The sequence below is a fragment of the Palaemon carinicauda genome, chromosome 17 (assembly GCF_036898095.1).
Source record: "Palaemon carinicauda isolate YSFRI2023 chromosome 17, ASM3689809v2, whole genome shotgun sequence".
NCBI lineage: Eukaryota > Metazoa > Arthropoda > Malacostraca > Decapoda > Palaemonidae > Palaemon > Palaemon carinicauda.
This window is the reverse complement of record NC_090741.1, coordinates 114,339,581-114,361,816: the sequence shown is the minus strand read 5'-3', so window position 1 is coordinate 114,361,816 and position 22,236 is coordinate 114,339,581.

Below are 22,236 nucleotides of genomic sequence, written 5' to 3'. Positions count from 1 at the left end.
TAACGAAGGACACAAGATTGTCGTTTCAAACTTTAATTAACAAAGTTCGAACATGATTTATATAAAGAGGCAAAGACAAACTTAATGAGATGGAACGAGACAAAGCCTACTGTCGCACATTTGAGGATCTTGAATATGATTTTCGTTATACAAAGAGTATTCAATTCCCTTATGAAAAGTGTATATTTAAAAGGATGTATATTTTTAGTGTAACAGAATTCTGTAAACTGAATGAAATCAATACTAAGGAATACTTCTTATACTAAAGAAATCAAAGTCAAGGATGTTTTCCAAACAGAAATTTTTTTTTCTAATAATATTGTTAATATCTATTTTTGGGGAGAATTTAGATGTCCTGAGAGGAATAGAAAAAGAGGATAATAAGGTTGATAATGATGATGATGATGATAATAACAATAATAAATTCATACCTCATATTAGGATCGAACCCGGGTCACTTCTCACCAAACTAACAGAGACAATACTGTACTGTACAAGACAAAAAGATTCATCTGCTTGGGTTTCTGCCTTAAATGGAATCGAGATTTCTCCTTCTGATCGATCGAATTATGATTATAATGATGTTGATAATAATATCAGTAATGATGATAATAGGCTGATAATATCACGACTTACTAGAATATTACTATCAATGTTATTTGCTTTTTTAACAGAAAATTATAATTGAGATTCTATCAATATGAAAATTTTAAGACAACCAATTAAAAATTATCCTCCATATGAAACACCATAAACCCAAAGAAAATAAATAATGAGTAATAGAATTAATAATAATAGCATAATAAATAATAGAATAGATAACAGAATTAAATTATTCATAAGATGTTTCATCAAAACCAACTTAACAAGAAAATTTAATCAAAACTGAAAGTTAAGTGAAAAACCCTATTCCAATATACAATGATCTATAGGAAAATCAATAAGGAGTCAGTTCTAATAAGGGTACCATTAGCACTAATGGTTCTGTCTAAGCGAGCCTATTATAATGAGTCAGACAACTAACTGTAAATTGAACCTCTGAGATCCTTCAGCCGTCTAATAATTATAAGATTTCTACAGCACAGACTGTAAAATCTAAACTCTAATTACAGTGGAAATTGATTTTTCTTTTAATTAATAAAAGGGAATAATACACACAAAATGGTGTGGTATTTTACTGCAAGTGTTTCATACATGTTCATACACTGTAACGGTGATTTTTTTTATCTTCCGCACTCCCCCGGACTGATAATACAAGCCTGTTTAAGCTTGCTATCGCATACTTTGTACTGATTGAATTTTATGTCATTCTTGTTCTCAACACTCTGTACATAAGCTCGTAGTCTTGTTGAATAAACTTAGTTGAGTTTTTCTCGCCTCTGTTATAACCTAACAGCTAACTCGCACAGTATACACAATGTAAGAGACGGCTCAGAAAGCCTGTCTGAGATACTATGACACTAGCATAGGAAAAGAGGAGGTGGAATTAATCAAGAGAACTAAGAACATAACAGCGATTGGGGAGGAAGAGTCAGCAGGTCAAATGGATGGATGGATATGGTGAGGAGGGATATGGGTAAGGTAGGACTGGGGGAGAAGATGCAATAGAGATAGAGAGGGATAGAAAAAGTTGACTAGAGCGGCTTCCCCTGCTATACGATGAGATTATTAAGGTGGAAAGAAGAAGGTGCCATATGGATAAGTGGGAATTTATCCCTATTCAGATTATGCTGATCATAAAAAATGATCTTGGCAATTTGGTAACAATACTTATTGAAAATAAATTATAATGATATAATAATAAAGATAATAATAATGATGATGATAATAATAATAATAATGAAAATAACAATAATAATAATAATAATAATAATAATAATAATAATAATATTTTAATTATTATTACTATTCTTATTATCATTACTATTATTATTATTATCTATATATTAATACGATAGAGTGTGTGTTACTTATATTGTCTCTCACGCTTTCAAGAAAACGGAAATAATATCATGGTATACTCGTGTGTCACTCTTACAAATTCACATTAGACTTTGATTACTTAACCAAAGCACATCTTATATAGTTTTCCGAATTTTGTCTTTAGCACCTGACTCTTCTTTTAAATATTAGGCAAAAAATGGTGTTCTATCAATTTCCATAACTTAAATTATAAAACTAATTTTGGGCCTTTCCTTTAACGATTAATCCGTTCTTATTGTAAAAGATTTCTCATAATTCTGACCACCCTTTGCTTCAAATCTTCCCAGACATTACTCAATATCCCGACCGGGTATCATATTCAATGACCATTAATAAAGCTCAAGGACAGACTTTCGATAAGGTTGGGATCTACCTACCACAACCTTGCTTTACTCGTGGACAACTTTATGTAGCCTTTCTCAAAAGCAAGGTCTATGAACAGTGTAAGAGGGAAAATTTGTCCTCAGAATAATTCTACTCATGGCCAGAGAAGAGGAACTACCTTTGCCAGAAATATTGTATATAAAGAAGTTTTGTAAATGGTTTCATGTATTGCTCATCTTTTAAAATAAATATACAAGTCAAATCTTATCACATTTTATTCAAACATGGATAGGTTAGGAACAAGATAATTAGTATTGAAAATATAATTTCGTGTAATTTATACGGATTCCGCTAGTTATTATTATTATTATTATTATTATTATTATTATTATTATTATTATTATTATTATTATTATTATTATTATTATTATTATTATTATCATTTTGAATGTTAGCAATACTGATTCATCCTGGTTCGCAGAAATGTTTTAGGTTATTGAATGTAGAAATTTCTATTTCATTTTTTTTTTTATATTTATATTGCTAACATTTTAACGGATAAAAACTCGATTACTTTTAACTTTACCGCTATGGCCCTTGAAAGTCAATGTTAAAGATCATTTGAAGACGGGAAATGAATAATAAACTCTCAAAGAGTTTTTAGCATACACACACACACACACACACACACATATATATATATATATATATATGTATGTATACATACATATATATATATATATATATATGTATGTATACATATATATATATATATATATATACACGTGTGTGTGTGTGTATTAAAGATCTTTTTCTAGAATAAAAGCAGACTAGTTTGCATTTTTACTTCTCATTGCTAAAGACTAAAAGGCTATGATGGAAAATAAGTATCCAATACATAAATCTCTAATATGAATCAAATTCTTCCAAATATATTCAATTCATAATGTTGACATGTAATGCAAATTGATAATGGTGGAAGTTATCGCGTAATGAGAAAAAGATCATACTAACGACTGGAGCTCGGAAGATGTTATTTGAACAATGCAGTAAAATAGAAAATAATAATAAGGAAAGTTGAAATGAAGAAAAATATATCGATAAAAGGATCAAATGAAGTACAACATACGTTAGAAAAAAATTATTATTATTTTTTTTTTCTATATTAAGAAACACCACAAATCAATTTAAGGGTCTCAAAGCATTGATCATCTTTAAAATGAAGCGATGTCCTTTTCTCACTCAACAAAGTAAATCTTTGTGATGAAGTGATTTTTCGAGACTAACTTCCGTCTGTCAATAAACGAGATGATCGTAACTTACTAAATGATGGCAGGTCTTTATCAGTGTAACTGAATCAAGGTACCATTAAAATCGAAATGAGGTTTTTGAACAGATCATTTATTATGCCATAGAAATTTCCAAAATGGAAATGCTGAACTTTTTTTTTATAGTTTTAGTAATCTCACATCGGACGAAGTATGTTTAACATTTGGATACACATCAAAAGAAGGATTAAACTCAAAACTAATTGGAAAACTGCAGGTTTATATTCTAAGGAGATTTTCCTCAGCGTCTTCATTACTTGATAAGACAAAGAAAATTAACCTTTAAAAAGATTCTTTTCTTGTGTTGGCCCCACTCGATCATGGGAAGATTTTCTTTCCAATTATTAAATATTTTCTGAAATTCCTTCGTGCTTAAAAACACGACAAAAAATGCGCTAAGACATACATGACTCTAATGTACACAAAATAAAGATAAAATTTCTGCAAATATATTATGGAAAGAATTTCCTTTATCAAATTCCTGTATGGAATGTTATGTTCTGTATTTGGTCTATCAAATTTCCCAAAGAATACTTCAAATGAAGATCAAAACTAGGTTCGCTTATATATAATGAGGGGGACAGTATTCTCCTCTATATCTTTATTGATATTCTATTCCATCTTATTTCAAATTCATGAACCAAATTCATGAAATAATCATATTCATGTTTGCAGATAGACATTGCTATGAACATTTCATTACATTTTTCTTGTTATTCATATCCACTTATTTCTTCAACAATTTCCTAGAAAAGGCATATAAAGTTTACATTGAAGGAAGTATCTACCCAATCCTTTCCGCTGAAATATTCAAATAATCTTATCTACTTTTCCTGAAAAATTATATCACGCTAAGAAAAACTTTTGATTCCAAGCAATGTCAGCGTCGGTGGAATCAAACAAATGAAGAGAATTTCCCCAAAGAGAGAAAACCTTGAGAGTGGAAGTCCACCAAATGTAATACACCTTTGCTAATGGATTTTGACAGGAACAGACATCCCACTTCCTTCAATGGGAATTGTCTCACCAGGGATTCTGTACTGAAGGCGGCAGCGCTGCCTTTCTTTATAAAAGGGAAAAAATTATATATATATTCTTCAGACATAAGTGTAACGTATTATAGACTTTTGTTCTATTTCCTTGTAGGACAAAAGTTATGTGCAAAAACACACACAAACACACACACACATGAACACACCCACGCCTACACACACCATATATATATATATATATATATATATATAAATAAATATATTTATATATATATATATATATATATACATATATATGTATATATATATTGATATATATAAATATATATATATATATATATATATTTCTATATATATATATAAAATATATATATATATATATATATACATATATATGTATATATATATATATAAATATATATATATATATATATATATAAATATATATATATATATATATATGTATATATATATTGATATATATAAATATATATGTATATATATATATATATATATACACATATATATGTACATATATGTATATATATATATATATATATAGATATATATATATATATATATATATACATATATACATATTTATATATATATATATATATATATATATTGTGTGTGTGTTTAAGTGTTTAGAGAGAGAGAGAGAGAGAGAGAGAGAGAGAGAGAGATGTCCTTATGTGAAGTGTGAGTCAATTTCTTCATTTTGACGATTTCATCACTGCCACATTTATCAGATTATTTGTTATGAATTTTATCAATATCGTATAGGAATGAACTAGAAAATCCGCAGGTCTTGGCAATCCTCCTCAGAAATCCGAAGGAAATCCTTTCAAATCTCTTTGGGTGAGTTGGGAGGAAGAGAGAAATCGACTTTCGTTTGATAAACAAACCAAATACGGATTTAGACTTGAATCCTTTCCTCTTTCGGGCGAACACTGTTTGTATTTTGAACAGTTAAAAGATCTGCGGGAGAATAGAAATTCAAAATTGGCTTAATAATCATAAGATGACATTTTTTATGAATCATTCATTTATCAAATATTTAAACGGTAAAGTTACCTCTATATGGATAGTTTGAATGTTCATTATCTGAATGCATATACGAGTAATTTTCGCAAAAGAAATCACACTTCATATGAGAACTATATTGACTTTCTTAAAAAGCAGAACTAAAGAATAAAATATTTCTCCTTTGAAAGCTGAGTTCTCTCTCAATGAGTCTACAACTGCCACAATCTACAGTTATATTAGAGCAAGAGCCTGTTTTGGCTTCTACAAACCAACAGAAAACGATGCTTTTATTTCTAACATAAGTTCATTTACTTTTCGAGAAACTATTTACATTCGATGTTTGAATGCAGCATTTCTACTTATGGTGTGTATGGCAGACATAATGGAGCATATAATTTGTCTGGCTTTGGCCATCATGAACTTCCTGAGATGTGTAGAATTATATAAACTTTGTTTCAATTGGTAACAATAATATTTGATCTAGCCTATTTTTAGACTAAATGTTTTTTAACGTCGGTCTGATCCAGCAACGATTTTGTTTGGAATGGACTATTTCTTAATCAGTGTGATGTGTATGCTACCATGAAATATACTGTGTGTGGTAAGTATCTATGTTTGATCAAGCTGATTTTTTTCGCTCCCTTCGGAGGTCCCAAGGGCTCTACCGCAGCAGGGTGTCCCCGCCAGACGTCCAGCTCTTCATATGCCCAGTCATTTTCTACGTGACCCTGTAGGCCTACTCTTCCATTGGTAGGCCTACCACGTTCCTATGATCAAACTCCATCTGGCTGCCGGTCTAAAACTGAGTAGATAAAAAAAAAAAAAAAAATGTAAGATGACTACTAGAACCGAATTATTTGTTGAAGAAGTTTACTGCAGATAAAATGTATGCTATACTGAGTATTAAGAATATTTGATGCTTTTGAAGATATATAATTTTTTTTTTTCAATTCTTTGGTTTCTGTGAGATTGCATAATGTAAATATTACATCGGTGTAAAAATATGCAGTGGTTTTCTTGCAATATGAAATACTGTTCTATTACTTTTGAGAGTTTTTGCATGTGTTGTAGATTTAACCTTTTGCAACACAATATTGAATTATGCCTAATGTTTTAAGATTATTAATTTAGAGTATATGCTTTCATAAAAGTTCAAAGCTTCTTATATTTGCCATATAACATGCAGCTATTTAATTGAAAGCAGCGTTATTCCTTATCAATCTGAATATTTTCCGTAGTACTATAGCGTATGGATAGTTGATATAAGTACACAGCCATAACCGAGTTTCATATTCTATCAATACAGTAAGCATCAAGCAAAACGTGAACATCAGGATTAGTGTTACAGAATCGAGTTCAAAAGTCCCTTTCAAGGCTCATTGGCAGCGTCATCAATCAGATACAATCTATTACTGATAATGGATTTGTCATAAGTGCTGATTCATCGTTAATTATATTTTAGAGTAGTAACGATTAGAATAGATTTTGCTCGTTTAGTAAACGTAATCTGTTAATTTTTTTTACATTACATATTTGGTATCATATCTAAGGTAGAATTTTGAAAATTATTTGATTTTTCTTGTTAGAAAGTAGTCTTTGATCCTATGGGAAGAATTCATAAAGTGATTATTTTCCTGACGAAAAATATTAACAGGTAATCTAACTTTTTTTTTTTGATAACTAAAATCTATCCATGTGTAATGTAATCTCATTTAGCTTCCTGATTTCAGATACGTATACTATTATCTCCAATTTAATGTGTAAATAAACTATAAAAAAATATACTTGGAAGCAATGGAATACTGATGAAGATTTAGAAAAAGAAACCAAATAAAAGATAAGGGTCTTGGATTGCTTATTAATATCAGTAATAAATAATTAAATTCAGTGGCATGCTGATAATATTTCACAGTCAAGTGGACATTAGAATGCAATGTCTAAAGAAATAAAAAAACGATGGCCAAGATGATAATGGAGCTGAAGGCAATTCCAATTGATAAAAAAAGCTAATTGGACTCACAGGAGTATCACAAGTTACTTTGCATCCATAAGGACTCATCCTTTTAAGGTAATTATTGGAAGTGAAGAATCCAGTCAGGGGCTTTGAAAACATTTTGGATTCAAAAGGAACTCCCATAAGGAGAGAGTGACTTGCTAAAATTCCATAAAGGATTTTGTTTTCATCGCATAAAGACAAAAATGGGAAAGTCAGGATTATTATCAATAGCATTTCCATTGCAAATACGTTTGTATGTAAGTGAGTAATACCAAAATATGTCAGTAGCAGAAGAAGTTTTCTGATAAGCTGTTTAGATATAGCACTGAAATATAAAACAGTCATGAAATTAATTTTAAATGATAAATGATAGAAATTTTTAAGACATCTTACCTAATAAATGAATCGGACATGTGAATAATCTTTTAAAATTCAAAACAAAATTTGGTAACTGTAGTTTATGTAAATTTGTCACAAAATTCTATACTGCAATATGTGAGAAAATATATTTTCTATAAACTCTCTTTTGTCAGTCTAACCAGATTCGAATCTCTGGCAGAGTGCAATAGAAAAAAAAGTGAGCCCTAAAACCAAATAAAAAGTCGAGAGATCCCCTTTTAAACTCTCTTTTGTTTCGTAAATGGTTCCCCTTTTCACGTGTGAGCTCGGCTAATCTTCGTCAAAACGGAAAGTGTAACTCAAACATGGAAGAAGAAGAGGCAGCAACAAAAACAAAGCGGGGATATCTTAAGCCTAAGGCCCGAAGAAAAGGAACCTGACAGACTGAGACTTTTCACCTACAATTTTTAGTTTGGAGATGAATGAGAAAAAAGATGGGGAAGAAGAAGAGGCCACTGATGTGTTGGAGGAAGAGTTGGAGGAAGAGCAGGAGGAGAGGGAAATGACGACAAGAGCGAGTGAACAGAGAAGGCAAAAGGACAGGAAATGTTGAGATTCCTTCCCTTTACGACGTTTGTTGACTCTCATTATCTTAACAGAAATTACAATCAAAGTTTGTATATTTTGTCAACATACATTTTTTTTCTTATCTACTGTCTATATTTTTGGTGGAGAAAGAACATTTGACATTTGATTAAGTCTGCAGTTTGCTTTGTTTACTGCATGCGTTAATGTTTATTGAATTTAATTTTTTAGTTTTCTTATAGATTTTTTTTATATTTCTCGTTTCAGTTGTTATTTCTTGGTTATATTTTCTCATCTTACTCTTTCCCAACGTTATCTCTTCATTATGGGGTCGATTGCCAGATAGGCCCTCTCCAATGCCTTCTTTCAAGGGCCTCCTATTCCAACAAACTTCTCTTCTTATCATTCCCCACCTTATCTCGCTTCCTATCATCTGCCTATTCCTCGATATTCTCCCCCTACTAGGTTCCTCCCAAATATTCCTTTTGCCTCCCCCCCCCCTCAATCCTCCATCCTCAACACGTGAACAGTATTTCAGTTTGACAGTTTTATCACCTTTGTAATCTTTACTACGCCTGCCATTCTTCTTATGTCGTCATTTTCCAATCTTTCTAACAGTGATATTTCCATGATCTGCCTTAATATTCTGTGACGGGCCGAGAGAGGAGTTGTGAAATCAAAGGCAGATTGGAAACGACTGAGTTATATTGTTGTGGAACACTCTCCTTATATACAAAACCTCAAGGCAACAGGACATGACAAGTTCACAAGACAGACAAAATCACAGAGGAAAAACCAGACTTGAATTTTCATGTTCGTTTTAGTGCGAGGGAAGAGCGAAGATACAACCATAATATATACAAAAGGAATTATGTACAATTGTGTGAAACACGGTTGGTACATGGCTCCCCCCCTAAAAATGACATACTGTACATGTTAAATAGGGCGCCCTGATCTAGAGAGGCGAACTGTAGGCGGGTCATCTGGCAGAAGATAAGCAGGTTTTAGACGATCAATGGAGACCCAGTCTTCTTTGCCCCGAATGTTTAGGAGGAATGCTTTCGGACTGCGTCGGATCACAAGGTAAGGTCCCGTGTAAGGGGGCGTTAACGGTGGCTTGCTGGTGTCGTTGCGCAGGAAGACGTGCGTTGCAGAGTGCAAGTCCGTTGGTATGTGATGCTTCGCTGGGGGCTTGTAAGTCTGGCGGCACGGAGTAAATTTTCCCACGACGTGACGTATGCGCTGGAGATCGTCGGAGGAGGTTGTAGAAGGAAAAAACTCGGCAGGGACGACCAACGGGTCGCCATACACCATTTCGGCTGCCGAGAGTGGTCCTTAGTCCAAGGAGGACCCAGGGAAGCTGAGTAAACCAGTTGCAATCCTTGCAGCGGGACATCGAAGCTGCTTTGAGGGTGCGATGAAAACGTTCAACCATTCCATTGGCAGCGGGGTTGTAGGCCGTTGTGTGATGTAGGGTGATGCCCAGGAGATTCGCTAATGACGTCCATAATTGAGAGGTGAAAGTGGTTCCCCTGTCAGAAGTAATATGCTCAGGGATACCGAATCTTGAAATCCATCCAGAGAGTAAGGCAGATGTACATGAGGCGGACGTTGCAGTTTCCATGGGAATGGCTTCAGGCCAACGAGTGGAGCGGTCGATGACGGTAAACAGGTAACGATGTCCTTGTGATGTGGGTAGGGGGCCTACAACGTCGACGTGAATGTGTGCGAAACGACGCTGAGGTTGAGGAAAGGTGCCCACTCCTGAATCCGTGTGTCGATGTACTTTGGAAGTTTGGCAAGAAGTACAGGCACGGACCCAATCCTTAGCATCCTTAGAAATGCCGTGCCAAATGAACTTTGCCTTCAGCAGCTGTGCAGTAGAACGGCACGAGGGATGTGAAAGGCCGTGGATGAAATCAAACACCTGTCGGCGCATGGGAGCAGGAATCCAAGGTCGCGGTCTACCAGTACTGACGTCATAGAGGAGGGTGGTGTTGGAGTTTTCGAGGGGAAAATCCTCCCAACGGAGGGACGTGCAGGATGTCCTACAAGCTTGATACTCTGGATCCTGTCGTTGGGCTTCAGCCAGGGCGTTGTAATCCAATCCCAGTTGAACGGCAGCCAACGTGTTTCTTGACAGGGCATCGGCAACGGGATTCATTTTCCCAGGGACGTATTGGAGGGTGCAATTGTATTCAGCCACGGCGGAGAGATGTCGGCGTTGACGGGCGGACCAGGCGTCAGACTGTCGAGTGAAGGCGTGCACCAGAGGCATGTGGTCTGTGCGAATGACGAAGGGCGTACCTTCTAAGAAATGGCGAAAGTGACGGACAGCCAGGTGCACCGCCAGCAATTCTCGATCGAAGGTAGAATAACCCGATTCTGCCTTGGACAGTTTTCTGCTGAAGAAGGCCAATGGGCGGGGCGAGCCTTTGACCACCTGCTCGAGTACTGCACCAATAGCGACGTCGCTGGCATCGGTGGAGAGAAGGAGAGGGGCGTGTGGGATAGGAAAAGTGAGAGCCGCAGCAGTTGATAGGGCCTTCTTTGCATTGCAGAAGGCCGCTTCTTGAAGGGGACCCCACTTCAGGTCCTTTGGCTTGCCCTTGAGGGAGGCGTAGAGGGGAGCAAGAGTGGCGGCAATGGCTGGCAGAAAGCGGTGATAATAGTTGATCATGCCCAAGAATTCCTGCAGAGCTTTGACGGTCGAGGGCGTGGGGAAATTCTGAACGGCTGCTACCTTCTCAGGGAGGGGATGGACTCCTTCAGGAGTGATACGGTGCCCTAAGAACGACACTTCGTTGGCGCCAAAGGTACACTTGTCGTACCGGACTACAAGGCCGTTTTGTTGCAGGCGGTCGAGCACGATGCGCAGGTGACGGAGGTGTTCCTCTTTTGAGGAGGAGAACACAAGTATGTCGTCCACATAACATACACAGAAAGGGAGGTCCCCTAAGATGCCATCCATGAGACGTTGAAACGTTGCCCCAGCATTACGAAGGCCAAAACAGGAGTAATTGAAGGTGTATGTACCAAACAGAGTGGTGATGGCGGTCTTGGGGATGTCTTCTGGGTTCATAGGCACCTGATAATACCCCTTCAGGAGGTCGAGCGTAGAGAAAACCTTTGCTTTGTGCAGGTAGGAGGTTACATCGGCAATGTTTGGGAGGGGGTAGTGATCCGGTTCTGTTTGCATGTTCAGGCGCCTGTAATCCCCGCACGGCCGGAGGGAGCCGTCTTTCTTCAGAACGATGTGTAAGGGTGACGACCATGGGCTGGAGGCCTTTTGGCAAAGGCCCATTTTCTCCATTTCGGCGAACGTCTGTTTGGCGGCTGCCAATCGTTCCGGTGCCAGACGTCTGAATTTTGCGAAGACTGGGGGTCCCGTCGTCTTGATATGGTGATAAATACCGTGCTTAGCAGGAACCGTGGGCGTTTGGCGAAGTTCTGGACGGAAAACTTCCGGGTACGACGTGAGGAGGTGGGCGTAGGCATCCGTGGGTGCGCTGATGTGGAGAGCGAGGTTAGAGGGGGCGGGTTGAAGAGGTGTCGACAAGTACGAGTCCGCGTTGACCAATCGTCGGTGGGCGACATCGACCAGAAGGTGGAAATGAGAGAGGAAATCCGCACCGAGGATTGGCATTGTGACGTCAGCAACGAGAAACTTCCAATTGAATTTACCGTTTCCGAACGATAATGTGAGGCTCTCGTAACCGTAGGTGGGTATCGCAGATCCGTTGGCAGCTACCAAGCGGACGTCGGCAGATGTAGACAGACTACGTTGTGCCTTGAAGAGTTTCCTTGGCAAAAGAGAACGACAAGCACCCGTGTCTACCAAAAATCGCACGCCCGTTCCTGCATCCTGTAAAAAGAAAAGATTAGAAACATGGGAGGCCACCGCCACAAGCGATGGCCTACTTACACGTTTTTTGGCCACTGACAATCTTTGGCACATTTCTTCGCGGTTACCCCGAATCTGAAGTGATAGTAGCAAAACTGCGGTGGATGGGAGGTAGTAAGTGGCTGTAGAAGTCGTTCGTTGGGGCGCGAGCGATTGGTGGGTGGTGGGCGGCTTTGTCGCCGCTTCGGCACGTCACGGGGTAGGCGTGTATGTCCTACGGCATTCATGTCAGCTTCGGTGTACGTTGAATAGGCATCCTCGTCGTCAGGGGTGGAGGCGTTGATGGAGGTCTTGAAGTGGCTGTCCATAAGGGCGTCGGCTTTGGTCATCAGTCCTTTATGGGTAAACTATCGACATCGGGTATGGCAGCGCGCACAGGTTCAGGTAAACGGCGTATCCAAAGGGCACGGAGTAGGTTCACCTCACGAGGAGAGCCGTCTGCGGCAGGTTGAAGGCGAGCGATACTGGTCATTTCCCTGAGGGCAAGCGAAGCCCTTTGGTCCCCCAACGGTTGTTGCGAGAGCTGAAAAAGCTTTGCTATACGGGCGGCTGGCGACGGCGAGTACTGCTGCAGAAGGTATGATTTGAGGTCGTCATACGCTATTGGGATGTCTCCTTGTTCACAAAGCCAGTCGGATATTTCTGGGAAGGTGTCCTCGGGTATCGCCGCGAGAACATAATCCGCTTTGGTGGTTGAGCGAGTCACGCCCCTGATACGAAACTGGACTTCTGCGCGCTGAAACCAAGCAAACGCCTCTCCGCTGGCAAACGATGAAAGTTTGAATGGAGAGGCCGTAGCGCCAACTGCCGTAGAGTCCGTCATAGTACCAACGATGGAGGGGCGAGGGGGTGGGGGTGGAAGGCGGTGGAAGCGAGTCGACTTCCGGGGTCACCAATGTGACGGGCCGAGAGAGGAGTTGTGAAATCAAAGGCAGATTGGAAACGACTGAGTTATATTGTTGTGGAACACTCTCCTTATATACAAAACCTCAAGGCAACAGGACATGACAAGTTCACAAGACAGACAAAATCACAGAGGAAAAACCAGACTTGAATTTTCATGTTCGTTTTAGTGCGAGGGAAGAGCGAAGATACAACCATAATATATACAAAAGGAATTATGTACAATTGTGTGAAACACGGTTGGTACAATTCTCATTTCTGTTTTAGAGTCCACGTTTACGATCAATACATTAACAGTAATCTTATTACTGTGCTATAGATTTTAAATTTTAGCATCATTGACTTTTTTTTATCAAATACCACTCCATCATCGCAAATTCACCATATACTTTTTTCTGAAATTCCTATAACAAACTATTTCAAATTCAGTAAGTAAAGATTTAGAATGATCTAAACTACTAAGAAATTTTACAATTGTAAATCAGTGATTATTAATTTAAACAAAGAGAAAACTTTGACGTTTAAATAAAAACAAAATTTTGAAATTTGACTTCCAATTGAATCTTTCAATGTGACCGTCAGCTAAATGATCATTATATGAGTTCTGAAAAGCATATGAATATAATTCATCATCTGGTTTTTCATCTTTCATTTATTTATTTTCATTAAATAGATAAATGCTAATCTAACGCCCGATATAACCAAGAATTATAATGTTTGTATACATTCTAATGGTAGTAGTAGTAGTAGTAGTAGTAGTAGTAGTAGTAGTAGTAGTAGTAGTAGTAGAAGTAGTAGCATAAACACATATTGTCCCCGAAATGTGGTAAAAGATGCTTATGCTTTCAACTTTCTTTTATTTAGCATTGGATTTTTTCTTGATCTATTTCTCTATTCTTTGTATCCATATATATTTTTTTTCTTTATGAAATCTAGAATCATTTTTTATATTTTATCATGTTACTTCAAATCCCGTCATTCAGTTCATGACAATGCTTACAAGTCTCTCTCTCTCTCTCTCTCTCTCTCTCTCTCTCTCTCTCTCTCTCTCTCTCTCTCTCTCTCTCTCTTACTTGATCAATGAAAATTCCGTGCACAAAAAAAAATTCATCTCCTTCATTTTACAAAAATCTTTTTGAATCACAAAAAAGATTCGTTTAAAGGATTTTTCTAACCTATGATTCATAATTCAATATTCAAGATAAATTTTTCTTAGTTTGCAAAAGTCAACTCTTATAAGGGGTTTAAAAAAAAGAAATCATTTAAAAGAAAGAATCAACGTTCAGTATTACGCTATACGCACACGTGAACAAGTAAAAACGTAAATAAAGCTAAAAAAAATAATAACTAGGTAGAAAATACGCATCAGAAAAATATTCCAAATCTATGGCACATTTTCTTTCCTCCCATTCATTGCGCCGAGCAGGGTGAGACCCGGGATTCCACAATGACCTTTCTTTGGAAAGCAACACAACCCCAATTGTTAGCTTTGCAGTCAGATAGCATTTGTGTTCACGGATTTTTTATAAACAATAATATGATTAATTTGTTATCTATTTCTTTGCAATGATAATTTCTTTCTTTGTCTTTCTTATTTCAGATGTATCTTAAAAGCCCTATTTCAATAATTTATTCGGGATTTGTTGATATCCGTTATTCAAATGTTTATCTTTTAATAAATCTTTCCTTGACAGGACAAATGTTTATGAAAAACCATTTACAAGTCTCTACTTACAAACTCTAGGCAGAAAATATATCCAGATATTTTTTTCTTGATTTCCAGAAATGACCAACAAGTTGAGAAATGTTCGTTTGTACAAAGAGAAGAAGAAGAAGAAGAAGAAGAAGAAGAAGAAGAAGAAGAAGAGGATTTACCCTGTTACTGAGAAGCGTCGAGAAACTCTTTGTTTACCGTAACGTAACAATTGATTAAATTCATAGTCTCATAAGAGTAATTGGCAACTTTGCTTCATTGGCCGCTTTTGTCAACAGACGCAATTTGTTAACGGTGAGTCATCATACCCGATAGCTGGAAGATATGCATTTGCCCGGCGCTAGAGTGCGACCCTTCTCCGAAAGTCATTGCTATGAGAAGTCTGTCCTATGATTGTGTTTGATACTAATTCTGTAGATGCCGGTTGATATTAACTGTTAAAGTAGTTCAGAGAATTATATAATGGTAAGTGTAATCAAACACAGAGAAAATTCCATATGTTAAACTCCTTTATAACCATTTGCGGCTTGTGATGTTAAAATTGGAACCCTCATTTACACCTCACTTACTCTACTTTGTTCATCACCCAGAAAATATCGACGTTAGCCAAATAAGATTATTTTACAACTTTGCTCTCCGTTTCGGTGTGACATCACTATTAAACTTTGATTTATATATCATTTGTCTCATGCCAAAGTGATAACAGTTAATGGACAAACTAATGTGTTTTTTTTTTTCCATGAAAACTCACTAATATAGGAGTAAAAAAAAAATCAGTAATAAAAAAAAAATAACATATTTGCAGTAACTTTTGTGAATCTGGATGCCAGTGTTCCTCAAAATAATAATAATAATAATAATAATAATAATAATAATAATAATAATAATAGAACATATTTTAAACACGCATTGTTAAAGATGACGCTGGCCCAGTGTCGTTAATCTTTTAGAGAGCGTTTTCAGTTGCTCTAATTTTCTTCTATTCTGCAGTACAACATTCCGCCAGTAACAGGGATATGATCATGAGCGGGATATAATTCATGAGAGGAAATAGAGTCTATATCATCAAAGTCTTTCTTTAAAAAGACCAAATACAAATGCAAGCATAATAACTGAACAATCACTTTCACTGATATACAGAAAGTAACATCATTACTTTGTCACAGTGTTAACAGAAGTAACTCAGCTCATTATCAAGAAGACATTGAAGAGTAAGGGCTTCGTTGGAGGATTATATTCGGATAGTGGGTCGTCGGGCTGGGCCCTTATTAGTTGAAACGGTCCCGAGGATGGAGGCAGTGATCTCTCTCCTGGGGTAGCTCTGTACCAAGAAAAAGGCTACTGAGCCTATCGGAGCTGAAAAATTCTGGTTCGTTATTGTCACGGTCCAGCTACTGTATCTGTTATGACTTGGACTGTTTAAGGTCAGGTTGTGACATCAGGCCGTTTACTCGTAGGCAATAAGATAATATCTTGCACAGCGTTGAGGGTGGGCTTTTCTTGTAGAATGTACTGGTGTTCTAATATCCCAAGGCGGCTGCTATCGGAAATACTGTCATTGACATCCATATTTTTTGTCACGTGTTCATTCGTTATGTTAGAATTATTGTCTTATAGACAGTGCGTTTTTTTTTTCCTCCTTGTTGTACGTGGCAGGATAACCTTTTAGAGAGAAGCGTCGTGGTCATCCTAATGTAGGTGACAGGACATCCCTGGAATGGTCATTTGCATTAGTATACTAAGTTTGTCTTCTTCAGGTTATTCTGCAAGGCAGGGGCAGGATGTGTTTTCATAACAAAGTTTTTACTTTTTACAGGCTGATAGTAAATGAAGATGTTAACTTTAGTTCCTTCTCTAGAGGAATAAAACTTTGACTTTGATATTTTTCATGGCCTTTCCATTATCAAGGTAGTTCTAGTGCATAAGGCCTTGTAGTATGAATTGTTTTTTTTTTTTTTTTTTTTTTTTTGAGTTTTCTGTATTGGCTGGTGGTTTACTGGTGTACCATTTATCAATGTTAGAAAAAGTATTATTAACTAAAACTTACGTTATTCTGCCCATTTTCTTGTGTGTGCCTTTCCAAGAAAAACAGTAATAGAATAAAATCACATAAATTCTAAATGCCTTTATATTTTTCCTAGGGATATATTCAAATATCTTCATAGCGTATATACTTTATATATCTATTAAAATGTAATAAAAGTTTAGAGGTTCTCAATCTTGATAATGTTTCTTACGTCACTAAGTTTTAAATATTCTAATACTAACGTTTCTTTATTGTTTAAACCTTCATTTACCTTTACTGCTATAATACCTAAATATTGTTATGAAGAACTCACAGCCTCTGCTCCCAAACTTTTTAAGCTGTAATAAACCATATATGGGAGACGGCAACGAAGAATAGGTAGCGGAGAATGTGGGAAGAAAATAAGAATATTGCTCCAAAGTTTAGTTATCAAAGTTTGAACATAATTCAGACAATGAATCAAGGACGAACTTTGTAAGTTGAAGCGAGACAAAGTCTCCTGTAGCACTTATTAGGATCGTGAACAGGATTTGGTTTAAAGAAAGAGAAACATTTATTAGCATGTATTTTGCTCATTCTATAGTCTTGTGATTGTAATTTATTTGTAAATACGCAGACATGTTTGCTGTACCAGAATTTTCTAATTGATACAGAACTAAATCACTGCTAAGGAAACTTCATGTTTTTATATTTTCCTCAAAGATGAAAGTCAAGGATTTTCTCTAGTTACCATAACAAATTTTAAGCATTATGGTTTATTTTTATTCCATAGGGAAGTTATTTGTTAGGAGAGGAATATAGAAAGGCAGTAATTATGCTATTATGGTGATGATAATAATAACAGATTTCTACCTCATATTGGGATCGAACCCATGCCACTTAGAAGTACTAGACATGATATGTCACCGAAATACCAGCAAGGTTTCTTCAACTGCTCAAACCAATGATAATTATAATGATGATGAAAATGATGATAATTTTCTTATAAACATACCTGTTCATGAAATATCATTATCAATATTATTGATAATATTACATTATGCTTAAGATTTTATCAATATGAATATTTCCAAATAAATTAGCTAAGTTTATTGTCCTTAGGAAACACCAAAGGCCCAAACGGATATAGTGATGTTAACTAATTCTCGAGATGTTTAATAAATAATGAACTTAACGTGAACAGGTAATCAAATCACTATCTCATTACTAGTAAGTGTAAAAAATGTTCTCGTATTTTCAATGATCTATAAGAGAATCAAGAAGGACCCTTTTCTAATAAGGGTACTACTAGGCCGGATGATGCTGTCTAAGCGAGCCTATTTAGATAATGAATCAGACAATTAACTGTAAATAGGCCGTCTAAATTCCTTCAGCCTATGAAAATTACATGATTTCTGCAGCACAGACTTTAATATCCAAACTAAGATTGTTTTTTTAATGAGTCAGTTTATCCAAATTACAGATATTACAAAATAGAACATATGAATAAATAAGGTTTAATTTGAACGTACCTGTTATGTAAAACAGGAACGAGAGTTTCGTAATCCGTCGACTATACGTGAAAGAAATGGCACACATTCTGTTTCATATAGATATAAAAGTAGTGTTCATAACACTATGCTCTTTACTCACCTATTCTAATTTACGCAAGGTGATCCATTAGCATTTAAAAATCTGGATTAAAGATGAATATATATTATAACTTATGTTTCGGCCATCATCATCCTGAACTATTCTTTTATTTATAAGTTGTTCTAGTAATCTAAACAGAAGTCTGAACACATAGAATATCCTTCCAAAGTGTTTAGAAAAGGCAAAAAAGTAAATGAAAACTTGAGAAAATTTATCTAAAAAGAACATTTTTTAATCAGATGGCCCTACCAGTAGGATATGTAATGAAAATTAACAGAATTGGTCAATAGACATTGTAAACGAAGTATAGGAAGGGAGAGAAAACGATATATATATATATATATATATATATATATATATATATATATATATATATATATATATATATATATATATTAGATATATATCACTATATTTATATATATATATATATATATATATATATATATATATATATATATATATATATATATATATATATATATATATTTATATATATATACATATATAAATATATACATATATATATATATATATATATATATATATATATATATATATATATATATATATATACATATATATATACATATATATATATATATATATATGTATATATATATATATATATATATATATATATATATATATATATACATATATATATATATATATATATATATATATATATATATATATATATATATATATATATATATATATATATATGAGAGAGAGAGAGAGAGAGAGAGAGAGAGAGAGAGAGAGAGAGAGAGAGAGAGAGAGAGAGAGAGAGAGAGAGAGAGAGAGAGAGAGAGAGCATAAGAAGCTGAACAAATTTTAATGTCGAAAACAAGATTGATTACATATCTGTTTATATTTGGAAGTTTATTAAGCTTCATACTCGAAGTAGGGTATGGAATAATTAAATGTCCTGTTTATACTAGGCATAATCCACTGGCATTCATTTGACATGAAATTGGTCCCTCTTTCTTGTTAAGTTTGTAGGCAATACCTTCAAGTGACAACACACTTTCGCCCCCAGTCTCAAAGTTCCTTTCCATGTCATCTTCCTCGTCAGGGTTACCAACACAAATCCTGCCCCAAAGACATTATTGCCCTGTTTTAATTGACCAAGACTACCTATCCCGTCAAAGGAGTTTCTTGACCGGTTGATTAAATTACATATATTTTGTTTTAGACAAACTTATAAGTATTGTTTTTACTTCTACAATGTTTGATCACTTAGATTCCTTTCCTTAGTATTAGGGTTTATTTCTAAGCCTTCATAATTTGTAATTGTCTAAAGTTGCAAATCCTGTATAAAGGACAATGAATATAAAAAAAATCATTTTAAACCAGCCGTGATCAACCTAAATTAACCCTTTATTTTCAAGTTGTTTTATAATTATCAAAGAAAACTACCACAATAGGGTATCCCTCCAAAGTGTTTAGATTAGGCAATACGATTAAAAAACTTTTCATGATGACTATAAATATTTTGGTGCTATAGAAAATAACATAATGTTGCTAACAGTGTTGAGAATATTTCACGCTTTTGAAAATCGATTCACATGTTTCAATGTTTTATTTTCTATAAAAATTTCAATGTGAAAATAATGAATTAATGTCAAAAATACACGATGGTCATACCTGGGAATCAAAGTGTTTGGTATGAAATACTGTTTTATTGCTATTGGGAATTTTTGAGGCTGGCTGCTGATTTACCTTTTGTGAAATACGATATTGAGTTTTGCCTTAGATTTAGGATTACTCATATTAAGCAGTGTGCATATCTAGTAGTTTAGTTTATTATATTTGTCATATAACGTTAAGCTAAATATCTGAAAGCAACATCATTCCTTATCAGTCTCATTAACTGTAACAGAGTCTCTCTGAATGATAGGTGATTAAAAAGCCATAAATGAATTATTTCTACCATACGTAATGTAGTAAGCAGCGAGCAAAGCGTGATTAGTATTACAGATTGGAGTCCAAAAGTTCTATTTAAGGCTGATTGACAGCGTCATCATCCAGATACAATCTATTAGTGATAATGGAATTCTCAATAGAGGTGATTCTTTATTAATAATAGTTTATTTAATACCGATTGGAATAGATTTTTACATTTATTTAAATAGTTTTGAAATTCATCTATTAATTTCTATTTCTCATTTCGTACCATATATGAGGCAGAGCCTTGTAAATAACTTGAATCAATAGGCATAAACATTTCCTACAGAAGAAATTCGTAAAGTTCTTTCTTTCAAACAAAAACACATGTGGGAACAACCTTTTTTTTATCATATTTTGCTAACAATTGAATCGTTAGAAATTTGTAATTCTTATTTCATATTTCACTCCTAGTAATTCATATACAAACACAATGAGCGTTTGTATCATTGAAATTCTATTTATTTGCAATCTAATCTTATTTGAATTCATGATTACTGATACTTATACAATTATCTCTAATTAAAAGCACAAATAAAATGGGATAATAAAATACTTTATACTTCCTGGTAGCAACGAAAGGCTGATGAAAATATCGTAAAGAAACCAAATAAGAAATCAGGACCTTTGACTGCTTATTGTTAATAGTAATACTTGCAGGTGAATTATATAATTAAAGCTATTTGGATTTATACAAGAATCATTGCTTACGTATTTACTTCACGGGAATCAAAGGCAGTATTACAAAAATCAGTTAAATTTATATTGAAATTCATTGGTTATAATTTGAGAGTTGAGGGAAAATCATAAATGCTAACTCGACTTAGATGATAATGGAGTTTAAGGAGGTTCCAAATGATAATGAAAGCAACAGATTTTCCTTAACCTTGTCAATATGCAATCAAGTACGTAATATAAGCTAGAAAATAGGAACAAAAAACTTTAAAATATATGGAAAATTTCATACGTTCATCGCATAATATATATATATATATATATATATATATATATATATATATATATATATATATATATATATATATATATATATATATATATACATAAATATATATATTATATATATATATATATATATACATACATATATATATATAAATATATATATATATATATATATATATATATATATTTATTTATATATATATACATATATATGTATATATATATATATATATATGTATATATATATATATATATATATATATATATATATATATATATATATATATATATATATGTACATATATATATATATATATATATATATATATATATATATATATATATATATATATATATATATATATATATACATACACACATCATATAGATATATATATATATATATATATATATATATATATATATATATATATATATATATACATACACACACATCATATATATATATATATATATATATATATATATATATATATATATATATATATATATATATATATACCATTGGGAGCTCCAAATTAATTTAAGTTATAATAAGTCACAG